Source organism: Erpetoichthys calabaricus, chromosome 3 (assembly GCF_900747795.2).
Source record: "Erpetoichthys calabaricus chromosome 3, fErpCal1.3, whole genome shotgun sequence".
In the NCBI taxonomy this organism is placed as follows: domain Eukaryota; kingdom Metazoa; phylum Chordata; class Cladistia; order Polypteriformes; family Polypteridae; genus Erpetoichthys; species Erpetoichthys calabaricus.
In genome coordinates, this window is record NC_041396.2 from 250,818,250 (window position 1) to 250,834,011 (window position 15,762).

The 15,762-nt window shown below is 38.2% G+C and overlaps 1 long non-coding RNA gene across 1 annotated transcript; it reads right to left on the reverse strand.

The window, feature by feature from the left end:
* Positions 1 to 484: 484 nt before the first annotated feature.
* Positions 485 to 7,657, reverse strand: LOC114647582 (uncharacterized). The gene is made up of 3 exons (XR_003715567.2): positions 7,492 to 7,657; positions 6,560 to 6,680; positions 485 to 671 (listed from the first exon to the last, which is right to left on the reverse strand). It is a non-coding gene; the product is annotated as an uncharacterized LOC114647582 (long non-coding RNA).
* Positions 7,658 to 15,762: the final 8,105 nt, after the last annotated feature.

The window sequence follows — 15,762 nt, forward strand, 5'->3', positions numbered from 1 at the left end:
TGCACCAGTGATAATTTAGGTGTGTCATATTAAAGAAGATGAATAGTTAATGTGGTCAGTGTTTTATATTTGTAATTAATTTAGAGCACTTTACAAAGGTCTGTTTTAACTTTGACATTATATCAGTGTCAAAGTAGCCCAATTAAATCCACTATGTGTGACAGTCTGGGTCAGCTCCATCGTCGCTGCAACACTTGAACCCAGATTTGTTAATAACTTGACAAAGACACAGACAGGCAAGAGCATGGTGCAAGTGCTACTGCTATGCCTTCATTACTTGGCATGTTCCTGTTCCTTGGGGTGCTCAACAGGAGCGATGCCTCTGCCTAACTCGATTGTTTTATATTGTAATTGTGTTTACTACTGAGAATGCCAGAGAATGAGGTACCAGTATCGGCACTGTCATTATTTTTTCTCCTTTGGGGTGATTTTATTTATTTTTTTAATTTCTAAATATGATAAAACCCACTACACACAGAAACCATTAGTACTCAAACCATTTATTTTTAGGAGCGTTAACTTCCATATTTTGCTTGATATGCACAATTAAAAATGAGCACACTTCAGGTGACTTTTAGCAGACTCCATTTGCTTGACAGTAAATGCTGGTGGTCACAGAAAGGCTGCTTTTCTACACACGTCTGGCTCTCATTTTCGGGGGGCTGCAGCAGCTGAAAAGGAAAAAGTACCAAGAGTGAGACACATGTGGTGAAGCCCCTTCCAATATGGTATTTTTAATTAATATAAAATGACTTTCACATAATAGTAAGTAAAAATATAGCTTTTGTTATTAAGCATAATGTAAATTTACATGCAGCAGCCTGGCCAAACTTTTTACTTGCCTGCTTAAACACCAAAATGATTTAATGAAAGTCAAGGACATTGAGTACTATGGAAAAAAACAGGCAGGCCATTGTTTTAGAAATGTAGCTGCTTAAGACTTCAACCATGAGCGATGCTTGTATATCAAGTAGCATCCATTGGAGCAAACCAGTATTCTGTATATGGGTCTTCCTGGCTTTGACTTAAATTGTTAATTATTCAATACGTTTTGGTAAAGTGATAGACATTAGGTATTGCTGTGAAGTAATGATGGACAATTTCACTCAAGTGATGGGCATTAGGTAATGGTGGGAAGAACTAGAAGGAGGAGAGTATTCTGCATAGGTAATAAGAAATATTAATATAAACTGATGCACTTCCTAGTTTAAGCACTTGCACCGTGCTCAAGTCTCTTTCTTAAATTGCTAGGTAATAAAAGATTTTTTTGGCACTTCCATCTGGGCTCCGAGACTTCCTTCTTTCAAGAGAGAGAACTTTTGTTCAGGACAACACCTGCATTAGTTATAATGCGGATCATTTGCAAAAGACATTTTAATATATTACATGTCTTCAGATAAAGGTGTAAGAACTGACTAACAAATAAATGAATGGTGTGGATTGTGAGTGAAGGCAGTCATGGTGAAAGGTGCTAAACAGAGCCAGGGTGTCTTAGCCAAAATATCATAAATAAATTTCTCATAGCAACTAACCCAACTGTCCCACCATCTCTCACCCATATTTGCCAATCTAGTACAAGGCCAGAACCAACTTGGATGGGATGTTACCTCAGTGTTGGGCACCTTAATCACACAACCTTACTAGACTAATTTAGAAATGGATTTGGGATGTGGGAGAATTCAGAGTATCAGGAATAACCCTACAGGAAAACAGTGAGAACATGCCATTTCAACACCAACCAATCTGGAATTCAAATTCCAGTTACCGGAACTAAGAACCGAGCTACCTGTGTTGATCAGCAGAGTGAATAAATATGAGGTTGAGTGTTGTGAATGAAGTCCTGGTAAAAGGTGTTCATACTAATGTCAGTATGCCCCATACATTATTTATCCTTGTTCTGTATCTGCTTATACAAATCAGGGTTACAGGGACCAGAATGTATCCAAGCCTTATTGCATGAAAGGCAAAAACCACTATGGGAGAAAGTGTCTGTCTATTTCCAGGCACACTTGTGTACTGTACCTTCACTCTTTTATATGGGGTTGATTTAGATTTACCAACTATCCTAACATACAGGAAGAAAACCCCATACAGACATACTGAAAGTGTGCAAATCTTAAAGTTACTTGGACTGAGATCTGAACTTAGTTTGCTGGGTATAAGGAAGCAGGAACAACTCCTGTCACTGGATCACAATACAATTTTTCATATGCCCTAAAATAAAGGCTAATAAACTGTCCATGTAAATATCCATCCATCCATCTTGAATGGTTATAGGATATGGTAGAATATTTCAACAGTATCAGGCAAAAAGAAGAACCTACACTGAATGAGGTTCTAGTCTTAGGTGTACACAGACTAACACACTTGACATTAGAATCTAGAGCCCACCATTAACTTAATCTGCATGATTTTCAACATGATCGGTGTTATGTGTGAAAAATTAAATATAGACACTGCAGATGTGAATGAAGTTTGCATATGCTGCCATAATATTAATGATTTTTATAGAGTCAAATCTTTGTTGTTATTTCTTTTATATGCTTATGTTTAGAAAAGCATTCTTGTTACTTTAGTATTTTTACATGCCAGATTTATTTGACATAACATAGCATTCTCGAATGAATTAATGCCAGTGTACGGTAAAGCAAATTGCTTTACTGTTTTTACTACTAGCTCTAGAATCCAGAATACGATCACTGGTGTATTTTCACATGTATTTTTCATTTCAAGTAAATACTCTAAAGAAGGCATCATTCATATACTTAGGCATAATTTAGGGACTGTCGCAATTGAGTAAGTGTAAGGAATTTTGGTAACATTAAGTTTAACAGCAATTTTGGCTTAGTGTTTTAGTATCAGTGTATTGTTCTGATGGTTTCTTTTGATTATTTTCACTCAGGCCTACCTGTATAAAAAAACAAACTTGAGGAAAGTAAAACAAGTGCTTAAAATTTGTGCAGACTTGTCCTCTGCAGGGCGGCACGGTGGCGCAGTGGTAGTGCTGCTGCCTTGCAGTACAGAGACCCGGGTTCACAAAGAGAGAGTTCCTGGGGCTTAAACGTAAAACAGCTATTGTCACTCAAAATAGCAAAATAGAAATAGATAGAAAATAGATTTCTGAGGTGTATCTCAACTTTAGAAAACCTGAGAGAAAGCACTTTCTGGGGCATGGAGTGAGGATACGATGATTTCTGAAGGCATAATATGAAAGGTCACTTAACTTTGTCATTGGAGTCAAAGCATAGAGTAATGAATGAAATTGTTACAAAATTGAACATATTTAACTTGCCTTACACCACATTTTAAAAATGACATTTTTCAAATGAGATCCAGCACGAACACTATATTTTTCTTAATGAGTCTGCAAATAGTTTAAAATGCTTCAATTTCCATTAATCAGAAAAAAAACTAAATTAGTCCAAAAATGTATACACTATGAGTACTTTATAGGCGTGATGGGATAAATCTTGCCGAATAATTCAGTGAGCAGCAGTTTGAATATTTTAATTCTGACTAACATCGTGCTGAATGTCTACTGCTTGTCTTACCCTTTTGATATTTTCTGTGGTGTTTTTTCGATTCTCAATTGTATATCAAACATATCTTTAACACTACCAGTAGATTGATATTTATTGAACTACTTAAAAATAGTATGACAAGGTCCAGGAGGAATTATCAAGGCACGTTAAATTTAATACAAAGTTTTCTTTGCACCTCAATTGCAGATTTAGATTCATTGTATGCTGTATAAGCGAACACGTAATGAAGGACTAATCAGCTGTCTATGATCACCTTGACTTCATTTAGTATAAAACACTGTCATGGCACTATATATACCCTCACTCTATTGACTAACCGCCTCACAAAACCCAAAACGTCGTCACATCTCACGTGTTGTTTTCATTGTGACATTTCAAGATTTTCCTCACGAGCTAGTCGGTCACTTCCTCCTCCTCTCTCCCCTTTTATTAATCCGTGTTTTTTTCTGTCAGTCTTCTCGTTACGATTGTTCCACTAGTTGTGAGATACAGTGTGGAGATTCTGCTTATATTTTAGTGCCACAGAAACGAAAGCTCTCTGTGATGCCTTCAGCAGCATTATTTCCCATACTGCACTGCCGCAAATAGTGCGATAAATAGCGTTTACCACTCGATACAGAGTTCGCGCTTGGACGGACTTGGTTCATTTTACCACACAATTATACGGCGACACATCACAGACATGTCCTCAACCCAACACCGATTTAAGCGGAAGAGGCCAACAGCATCGCGCATGCGTTTTAACACTCCTGCGCCGCTCTTCTGAATCGATCCGTTCGTGCTCGCGATTCAATTTCAACGAATAACTGAAAAGAGTCAGAATGAATGAACCTCTTATGTGACAGGAAAATGCAACGCATTTAGAAATGTAATGGGGTTGAGATATTTTTTGTAAAATATAGTGGAGTAAAAGTCAAGTATCAACATAGGTAAGATACCTGTACGTGAAAAATGTACTTAAGTAATAATAATAATAAATTTTATTTATACTGTATAGCGCCTTTCCCATGCTCATGGCACTTCACAGAGTTTAAGATAGAACGGCAGGGTATACAATATATACTTTAAGGTTACTTAAATATACATAAGTACAAAGTGATTGTACTTCTTTACTTTCTATCCCTGCCCAGTATGACGACAACTAGTGACGTCACCACAGACGTCACCAAAGACGATCTATGCTGAGAAATGTCAAGGTTGCTGTCATGGAACCTTTGGGAAAAATGTAATGAACCATAACAGGAACCAAGGCACTTCTACTAAAGTGTCATTACATGACTGCATTCCCCTCAGGACTGACAGTCAAGGGAGGTGCCAGTTCCACTTGTATGGGCTTACCTATTTTAACTGGTGGACTTATATATTTTTTTTGTATTTTTATATATTTCTCCTGTTTATTTTTATTTTGTTAATTTTGAAATTTCTATTGTTTGCTTGAATAATCATTTACAGTAATTACTCTATATGTAGCCTCTCCCAAGGGCTACAAATTAAAAAAGGAACTACACCACCCCTAATTTATTGCATTCCAAGGTGATTTACAATATTTATGGTACAATTGGTTACATTTCCTTTGGTTTTCCAATTGGAACACAGGCGGGTCAAGTGAATTGCTCATGGTCACACAATGCCAAGAGTAAGATTTGAACCAACAGCCTCAGGGTCTTTATCAATTAAGATAATTTTAATAAGATGTTTTTGTCACTGGGCTCTTTAAAATACAACTACAATCTTTAAAAATATTTTACATACTAATAAAATTTTAGTCAATTCTAACACACTTCACCCCTACCCTAGGTGTCTCAATATCTAGGGTTAATAGGATAATTAAATGTTTTGATCCAGGCACCACATGGTAAGAACAGACTACATAAATAAGTGTTTAGTGAAAGAGTAAAAAAAAAAAAAATACAAACAAGTGTAGCAGTAAAAGGAAGATTTGAAACTATGCACATTACATTAAAATACCACACAAAAATTACTTTAAAACAGTGTGACCGACCAAACCAGGCTGCCAGGTGGGTGGGTAAAAAACCTAGATTGCCAAGTCTGTTATCACCAAAGCTAATCAGGCATCCCTATCCAATATGCAAAGTAAACATTTATTGGATCTTACGTTAATCAAAAGTTTAGTGAATTAGCCCAGTAACACTACTAAAAACAAGTAATCCTATAAGACAAACAATCAAAATAATAAACCATACATAAACAGTAATCAGTGCTCTCTCTCAAGCCAGTTTTAAGCCGGGGTCAAATCTACCATGGGTTGCCCAACATTTCCTTGATCTCAACAATGAGCCACAGCTCACCAGCAAGTAGGAAAGGACCATTCAGTCTCACTACAAAGCCCAGCTGCTTCTTCACCATGCATACCACCTGACCTTAAATAGCTGGTACAACCCCCCAATTAAAATACTTAATCAGAATTCTTTCAATGAAATAATGAAATACGTATGGGAAATCAAGGGAGGTGCATTCAGGACTGAAGCCAGATAAAGGGTCACAGAAATATGGAATAAACTACCAAGTCATATGTTTGAAGTAGAAAACCTTGACAACTTTTAAAAAGTGACCTGATGAGATTTTAGCTAACCACTTTCAGTTGATGCCCTGAGTTGTTTCCCATTGTTTGTGAATCTTTGTGTGTTCATACATTTGAAATAAATTTGGGATTTAAACCTTTGCTGGCTCTTCCATTGATGGTAACTACCTTGTGAGAGGAAATGGAAATACCTAGACGAAAAAGGTTCCAGAATCACATAGGCAATGATGATTGAACTCGGGTCCTCAGAGTTATGAGGCAGTGGCATTAACCATTAGCCTAGGAAGTGAACGGCTACATTTATATCTGAGATGCTAACTGATTCTTCACCCTACAAAACAAAGGCCACTAGATAGAAGAGTCTATTCATTGCTTATCTTTTCTTGCACATGTTTTCTTTCCTTCTGCAGGAATTGTAGTGTTACTGCATACTTTTTTTTAACATCCTGGACAAAGCCACACCAAGACTCCTTACCGGTAGCCTTCTGGACAGGCCTGCTTGCCCATATCTTCTTCCCCTTGGGCACAAGTTGTTTTGCAGTCACCCTGGAAGTATCCTCTACAGTTGATTGCTTCTGCATAGTTCTGGCGCTCAGCTGTGGAAAAGCAATGGTTAAGTAATTAATATGGTGCCTTTCATTTTAGTGCACTGTATCAGTAATACTTGAATTGTGTGTCCTCAAATATGAAGTGCCACCCTGCAGAGATCAACAATCCCCGGCCAGCCTGCTGAGCAAAAGTCACATTTGCCTAATCTCGCTTTATGGTGACTTCTGCGGCTGCCTTTTCTATTGCAGCTCTGTCATTTTGAGAATAATAAATCAACATCAACAATAATTCAGAGTCTTAAAGGATTTAATTGCCATATTTGAAAAGTTATGCAAAATCTTACAGAAAAAGAAAAATTTTTTTAGTACTATATATAAAATAGCTAGTTTGAATAGAAAATAAAAATGCATGTCTTTATGAACGTCTTAATTTTTAATTTCAACCATGTTGATATGGTTTTATACTTTTTAAGTTTCAGGATTAATCAGTAAATATTATTCTATCTATCTATCTATCTATCTATCTATCTATCTATCTATCTATCTATCTATCTATCTATCTATCTATCTATCTATCTATCTATCTATCTATCTATCTATCTAGATGGATGGATGGAAAAGGCATAATATAACAAAGATTATTTACATAGATCTGAGGAGAAATAGCAGAGACACAGGCACTATACAGTATGACAAAAAGACAACCAGACAGACAATATAACAAATACTTTTTCAGTTTTTAAACATACAAATTTTAAAAAGAAAAGCAACTAATCTGAACATAAATACCCCAGTAACAAGTCATTGTCTCACTGCCAAGTCAAACCATTCCTTCTCTCGACCCAAAACTCAAACTTACTCATAATGGTGGCCAGAGCCACAAGCACCAGGAGGACGACGACGGCTTTCTTCATGATGAATGTTGAGGAGCATATGTTGCATGTCCAAGGGATTCAACTGCAATTTATTGTCTGCTTTGACTCTGTTAGAGGAAGGTGTGTGGTTAGCATGATGAAGAAAGCTTTCACATGGAGTGCTAATCTCTGAGTTTTGTAACAATATTACAAAGTACAACCTGTGGTTGAAGGTATGTGAAAGAACAATGTCAAAGTTCTTGCTTTTCAGAGTTTAGCATCTCTTAGGCTTTGTATTTTGGTGGTCAACCTTTCTCGAGTCCTGTCTTTTACTGGTGAATTACATTTCTTAGTGGCCATGCCATGCTTGGCAACATGTGTCAATAACTAACCCCTCTTTGATTCAGTGTATCATATGCTTTGTGTCACAGTACTTAACTCCTGCTTGGTCCCCCTTTGTTGAGGTAATTCCCTAAATTTAGCTTTCCTTGACATATCCTGCTGAGTAACTATTGCCTTTTAATTCAAATGTCTTGGGTTGTGCTCCTACGTGGTCAGCCTTCTCTGAGCTGTGAATTTCAGTGGTCAAGTTGTTCTTTGTTGTACATCTTACTAACCAACCTGTCCTACCTTCTGGAGTTTGCTTGTTAGCTTTTCTTTGATTTTACTTTTTACTGGTCAAATGGTCCTAGACTCTTCACATCAGTGGTATGGATATTTTGGCCTGTTAAATATACATTTCAGTCTCTCATGCCCTTTGGCAATTCCCACAGCTGAAATTAGCATGGCTATGAGTGTCAGGACTTTTTGATGTTTTTTTTTACCCGGTATATATAGGGTATTAAGTAAGACCCTCAGAGACAATGTGTCATAACCTTTTAGTGTAGTTAGTGAGTTTATTGATTTGCTATGTCTGTTTCACAAGTGGGAGCAGTGAGTAGTGCTACAGTGGTGGGATCCCCACATGTAGGCAGTTTGTCAGCTTTGTCTGAAGTGTCTGAATTGGAAATTCTGAAGTGTTTTTGAAGCTGGGTGTTAATGAAGTAGTGTGTTAGCTGGAGGGGCAGAATAATGGAACTTTAAGGGGTTTATTAGATAATGACCTCAGTGGGCATTTCTCTGCCCTCTGGGTTCTTATTAATTTGTATAATGGTGATGAGGCACAGGAAATGTGCAGGTTTTTGGAAGGCAGAATTGATAAGTAAATGATTGGGGGCTTAGTATATGATGAACATTTTTTCATTTGTTGATTCATTTTCTTGACCAGTACATTCCAATGCAGTGTGTGACCTTTAGGGGATGACACTGAGCCCCCAAAACCTCAAACACACCATCATTAATACAAGCCCCGGGTTCAAGTAAAAGAATTTTATTTTCACAATACCTTTACAAAACTTCTCTATATCAGTAATAGAATCATCCAAGCACAAACCTCTTCCTCTCTTTCTTCTTCTCCTTCCACTCCTCCAGGTGAGCTTCATCCTTCGTCTCCCGACCCTGACTCCCTGAGGTGAGGAATTGGAGCCCTTTTATGCCAGACATGCTGTGTTACAGCACTATACATTGGAAGCTTCCAGATCACGCAGAAGTTACATAAAATTGTAACATTCTTTCCCTGCAGCGCCCCCTGGCAGCACAAGGGCTGTTTAATTGGACTGGAATTCCCAGCTTGGCCAGTGGTTATCCATCCGCCTATAGTATCAGGGAAGCAAATAGTCCAAGTGAGTTGTCCTTACATTAAACTGGCCTCCCAGCAGGGTAAGAGACTGTTTACCATCCTGGCTGGAATGCCAGCCTATGCTTGGTGTCCATGAGAAGTGTTACATCATTGGTAGCATTAGTCACCAGACAGGAACCAACAGTAGTATCAAGCACAAGTCTATTATTGGGCACATTTATTCTCACACAAATACACTTTAGAGTTGCCACCCAGCCTAACCTGCCGACCGTTGACATGTGGAAAGTAACCTGAGCCCATGAAAAAAAACACATGGACAGTGGGACACCAAACAGAGTCCACAGATACAGTGAGCAGGAGGGGAAATTAAACCAAGAATTTTGGAATGGTGAGGCCATAAATGCACTGCTATGCTGCCTCAATGTAGTATGTGTGAAAACAAAATATCAAATAGGCACTTCAGTTTTCCTGGCATATTCCAAAGATATGTGTTTTAATTGCATTGGTAACTCTAAGTGAGTGTGATGTGTAGATGAACGTTACCATTGACAGTTTGATGCACCATCCAGGGCTATTCTCTGCCTTATACCCAGTGCTGCCAGAATAGGCTCTGGTGCTTCTTTACATTGTAATTGGACTAAGTATGTCAGAAAATGGTTGGATAGAAGGACATCAGTTTCTTTTCATAATTTCATATTATATATTAAATAAGAGGGTGGAGGAAACCCACATTAATGCAGGAATACAAAGTAAAAGAATTCACAGTTGTACCTCTAGCATAATCACCACCCTTTTGCTACAGCTGGGGAAAATGCTTTGTAAAATACGACAGGGTGGCACGGTGGCGCAGTGGGTAGCGCTGCTGCCTCGCAGTTAGGAGACCTGGGTTCGCTTCCTGGGTCTTCCCTGCGTGGAGTTTGCATGTTCTCCCCATGTCTGCGTGGGTTTCCTCCAGGTACTCCGGTTTCCTACCACAGTCCAAAGACATGCAGGTTAGGTGGATTGGCGATTCTAAATTGTCCCTAGTGCTTGCTTGGTGAGTGTGTGTGTGTGCACACGCCCTGTGGTGGGCTGGCGCCCTGCCTGGGGCTTGTTTCCTGTGTTGGCTGGGATTGGCTCCAGCAGACCCCTGTGACCCTGTAGATAGGATATAGTGGGTTGGATGGATTTTAAATAAGAAAGACATTTGGTCCTCCATAAGTTATCAAACCATAAGTTGTATGCTTTTTGACAACAAGTTCACTTTTCTGGGAAGAAGTTCCTCTGGTAAAGTTTCTTCCTAAGAGCCCTGGTGACCTGTGCCACATCTCATCTGGGTCACATGCAGCAGACTTACTTTACTCTATGATGGTCTTTGCCTAGTTTCATTCAGCAACAATGAGGAAAAAATATCTGGGTGGACAAATCAGGAGCTAATCACATGGAATTCACAGGAAATCAAATTCAGTTGCTTGTAGCTACTGAAGACCGCTGAAAGTCTGCATGTCACCAAATCCTCTGCCTGTCCTCAGATGAAATGCTTTTTTGTGGATCTTACTTAATTGGCTTTAAGTCAAATTCATTCAAAACTTACATCTTTTTTTGGGGGGTATGGGATTGGTGTTCAGAAGCAGCAAGTCAACCTCTGGACCAACAAGATAACTCAAATGATGTCCTGTATCTTCATTCCACTGAATTCCCCCCTTCATCCCCACAAACAACAAAAATTTGTGTATTGAAAGTTTGAAACCACCTTTACCTCCTGACTTGGCTCTCTCAACTATATAATATAGTGACTTCATAATGGCAACAAATGAAAAATCTCAAGGTCCACTTCCAGCTCTGTGACGCTTGAGGACCACTAATTCCTTCAGTTGATTGAAGGACAATTGCTGAGGTTGAACTGCAGATTTAATTAAGTGGTCAGTGCTGAGCCCCTGAACAAGGTGAGAAGTTCTGAAAATCCATAAATTAATGCTACTGCTACTAGGAGCTTTTTAAAAGTTAACCTTCAGCTATGTATATAGCTACTGTATATATACACCATATAAGTTACCCATATATACAGTACAGTACTGGCTGTTCCCCGTGTCTCCTCCTGCGTAGTAGTGAAACAGGACAAACTTTTAAAATCAGTAAACAAACAGGTATCACTTGCTAAGTAGAGGCAAGGTACACTCTAAAATGTGGCAGGAGGTAGACCGACTTGAACAGAGGCTGGCGTGTGAGTGATGAGGGCCCTGCCCAGCTCCCTACTCCTGATGTCAAGCTTCCCCCTCACCTCGGCCCACAGCCTCTGTCTCGGATTAGCGCGAATATATCGCTCCTGCAAGTGAACTATGATACTTAGCATGATGAAAGAAGTAGCAAAATCCACCAGAATGTTCAAGCAAATTATAGAAAAAAACCTGATCTAAATCCATTAAGTAATTCTCTTGTGAAAAGTATACAGACATGCAGACAGACATTGGATTTTATATATACAGATTTAGGCACATACAGTATTGTTGTTTGTAAATGTCAATGAAGGTAAACATAACAAAGTAATCGAATCAGGGAACAGTGGAATCACTATTAGAATAAAGGGGGTGTAGGCTGCACTGGATAGCATCATCAGATGACTGCCTATAAAATATTTGTGGAGTATTTTGGGCTGAAATCACCTAAGGGGACTCCCCCAGCTCGATAAAACAATTGAGTGTCCATGGATTAAAATCACCATGGGTAAATCGATGAATGATTCAGTATCCACATGCCATTATTTGTGGGAATTACTGTGTTGGATTACATGTCCATGTGTAGCACTGTCTAAAGTATGATCAAACTTTCATTTCAAATACTACATCTAGTTTCTACAATATGGCCCCCACCAATAAAAAATTACATATATATTTTAGAAAAGACAGGCAGATGTTTTGAAGTCATCTGCATATGACATGGTGCATGTGGCACATGCAAGCAACTCTGTAGATGTGACAATAATGACCCTATAAACCATTAGCATTCTTAATTACACTTAATCAAGTATAGGATCACAGGGGACATGTTAATGAAACTGAACTACATACTGTACTTAGAATTTAATAAACATTACATCTTGCCTGAAGAAGGGGCCCGAGTTGCCACGAAAGCTTGCATATTGTAATTTTTTTAGTTAGCCAATAAAAGGTGTCATTTTGCTTGGCTTTTCTCTACATTCATAATGGCTAACACGGTACAACACCCTAGTACTATAATCAATACGGAAAATGAAGGCACATGTTCAGCTCTGTGTTATTTCAGGCCCTTTTAATTGCTACGTAATCCTGCTTTAGTGTTTAGCTCTCACTCTTTTTGAAGATACATTGTGAAAACAGAACTTTCTTTTTCGCTGCTGCTCTCTGCCAGTAGTTGTCACAAGACATAGTGGGTGTATTCTAAGTTGAGAAGTGGTTTTGAGTTACATTATATTTGAGTGTCAATAGTGTATGGTGGAAGAAGATAGCAGGCTTTCAAAAGTCTGATGACAAACTTGTAAGTTCTTCATTGACAGCATAGCAGAGTTCAAGAATGTCCCCAAAAATCTATCAATTAAGTAGTGACTTTCCTATCTATCTATCTATCTATCTATCTATCTATCTATCTATCTATCTATCTATCTATCTATCTATCTATCTATCTATCTATCTATCTATCTATCTATCTATCTATCTATCTATCTATCTATCTATCTATCTATCTATTAGTGAGTATAAACAGTATATATAAACAGATGAATGGGTAAATAGACATAATGTATGAGAGCCACAGTTACATAAGTGCTACTGCATCTGCTTGGTAAAATTCTGCATTCTGGCTTCGAAGCCTAAGCCATTCTCTGTTTTTGTGGATTTTTGTATGTTTTTCCTTATGCAAATTAGGTTAACTTCGTATCCAAATTTAGCTTATTGTGAATGAGTTTAGGTGTATATGTGTGCCTAATCTGAACTATACAGTATATCTATCCATCCATTCATCCATCCATTATCAAACACGCTTAAATTATTTTTGGCTTGTTTAGTGAAGGAGTGCCAGATGTTACCAGTTGTAGGGTGTACCACCAGGGTGGGTTACTGCAGTCTAAAGTGTAAAGTAAAGAGGGAACCACATTACCAGTAGTAGAGTTCCTGCATATATATGAAATTTAAAAGATAAGGGTTAGAGCACCAGAAAGAGCAGATGAGGAGGGCATTTATTTACAGAACAAGGGAGCACACTACCTCACTGAATTGACAAGGACATTATACTTCGTGACCTCTGTAGTTCAAAGTGGTAGCAGTGTTTTTTCTTTGTTCTGTAATCTTTTCATTTTTTTTCTTTGTGTTCTCTTGTTTATGTATACATCCCTTGTGTGTGTCCCTGTGTGCATGTGTGTGTTTTTGTAATACATGCATGATTTTTGATTCCTTTAATCCCTAAACACTTTATTGCATGTGGAGAGTATCCACAAGAGTGACACCTTCCAATTATTATATAACCATCCATTGATTTTTTTAACCCCCATTTACCCAGTTCAGAGTCATGGAGTACTGCTTCCAACTTTGGGAAGAAAGCTGGGTGCCAGTATAAGTAGATCAGGTATGTTGATCTGACTGTGATAACCTATTTGCTTAGTTTCAGCCTTGCTTTCAGTGTTTCTGAGAGATATTCCATTAACCTGTGACTGTGAATGAATTAGGTGGGTTTAAAAATAGATAGATATATCAAGTGTATTAAAGCCTAGCTCTGCATGTCCTTTTCTTAATGACTCTGTAGATTCATTGTATTCCCAAATGAGGGTCAGTGCGTCTACACACTTGTGACCTGTGACCACACCCTTGTGTATGCTGTGGAATTAGGCTTATTAGCTGGTACAGTAATGTACTATCACTTGAATACGTGTTCAATGAACTTAATATTAAACCCAGTTGCCTAGGTTTACTGATCATTCCCCCATTTGCTAATAGATATTTTTTATTCATTCAGTACTGATTTTGGGCAGCATGTTTGCTGAGTGGTAAGCACTGAAGGTAAGCATGTTTGGGCTAGGTTAGTACTTGAATAGGAGACCATTTAGAGTAGGGGTTCTTAACCTGAGGTCCATGGGGCAGCCATAATGCAGTTTGCTTTCTTCAGCAAGACTTTTAATTTCATTTATGGTGTTTCTAAGGCAGCAATGATGACATTTTTCTGAAAACGCCAAGTTCTATGACAAGTGACTTGTAAAGGGCAGAGGGTATGTCTCAGACCTCAAACGATGGGCACAGAACACATTTTCTTGCCAGCATCTGTTTCAGAGGGTTGCGGCACAGATCTTACAGCAACTCACTTCAAACATTTGAGAAATTGCTGTTTTATTCTTAATGTCAGAGAATCAAAGATTCACAGTAGCACATCTCAGAATCATCTGTTCTATAACTTTCTGCTCCACAATCCAGCCTGACATTAAATATCAGAATCCAGCTGGTTTCAACTATAGTCATCTTTCAGTAAGAACTTCATGTTGCGTTGTATTTGGTAGAAGAGAAGAGGATATTTTGTAAGTCAAGCAGAAAACACAGTCCAGATAATATGACTGCAATTGGAAACCAGTATTGCAAGCTGTGGTCACACACATCTAGTAACTCTGAGCTGTGACACCTCTAGATAAGAGACTTTCAAAATTCTGCAATGACAAAGACTCATGTGACTTATCTTTTATATTTCAACAGTAAAGAAAATAAACTAAACAATTTGTATCCAGAATTGTAGTTTGGTTTTTGATATTGGATGCTGGAGGGAAATTAACATAATTCATTAAGGCCAAGTCCTCATTTTGCTTACAATATGTGCTTTATCTATAAGAGTGATCTTCAGCTGCTTGTTGACCAACTGTTAACCTTGGTATTGTTATAGCCTGTCTTGATTGATTTCAGTGCTATAATAATGGCAGGTGCTAAACAAGATGTACTTTTATCCCACAACAATTTTCCTATATTTTATTTCAACTATTGTGAAATAAACCCTTGTGGTGAACTTCGCTAAACTCCAGTTGACACAAGGGAGGGTACAATTATGAAAACGGGTGTGTTTATTAACAATCAATCACAACGGAGAGATACAAATCAGAAACACAAAGTTCACAAGTCTACCACCTCAAAGTACCACCAAAGCTTTTTCTCAGCTCCCTGTCCCTCTCTTTTCCTCTACCTCCTTCTCATCCCTGGGCTCTCATTCCTGACAGTGCCCAACTCTACACTCTGTTTTATTTCCTGCCATGATACAGTTATAAATACTCTGCTGGGGTCCCTACTGATCATATACCAGAACCCCTTCCAGAATGAAGTTCCCTGGGGTCCCTTCTGATCAGGCACAAGAATCTCTTCCAAAATTAAGTCTCCCTCTTTCGTTACAAAGATGCTACAAAGAATATCAGTTAAAGCTCTTGGCAGGTGCTGAATTCTTCCTGAGAGATTACTGAATTAGTATTTGTTTCTCATATAGTGCCTTTACTATCTACTGGATTGTCTTCTTCTCTGTTAGATGTTTGAAAAGTTAAGGACTGTGTGTTTGCTTTCATTTTTAAGTTGGGAGAGTACTGGTGTCTTTGTAGTCCTTCCTAACCTTTAACTTAAGGAGCTAA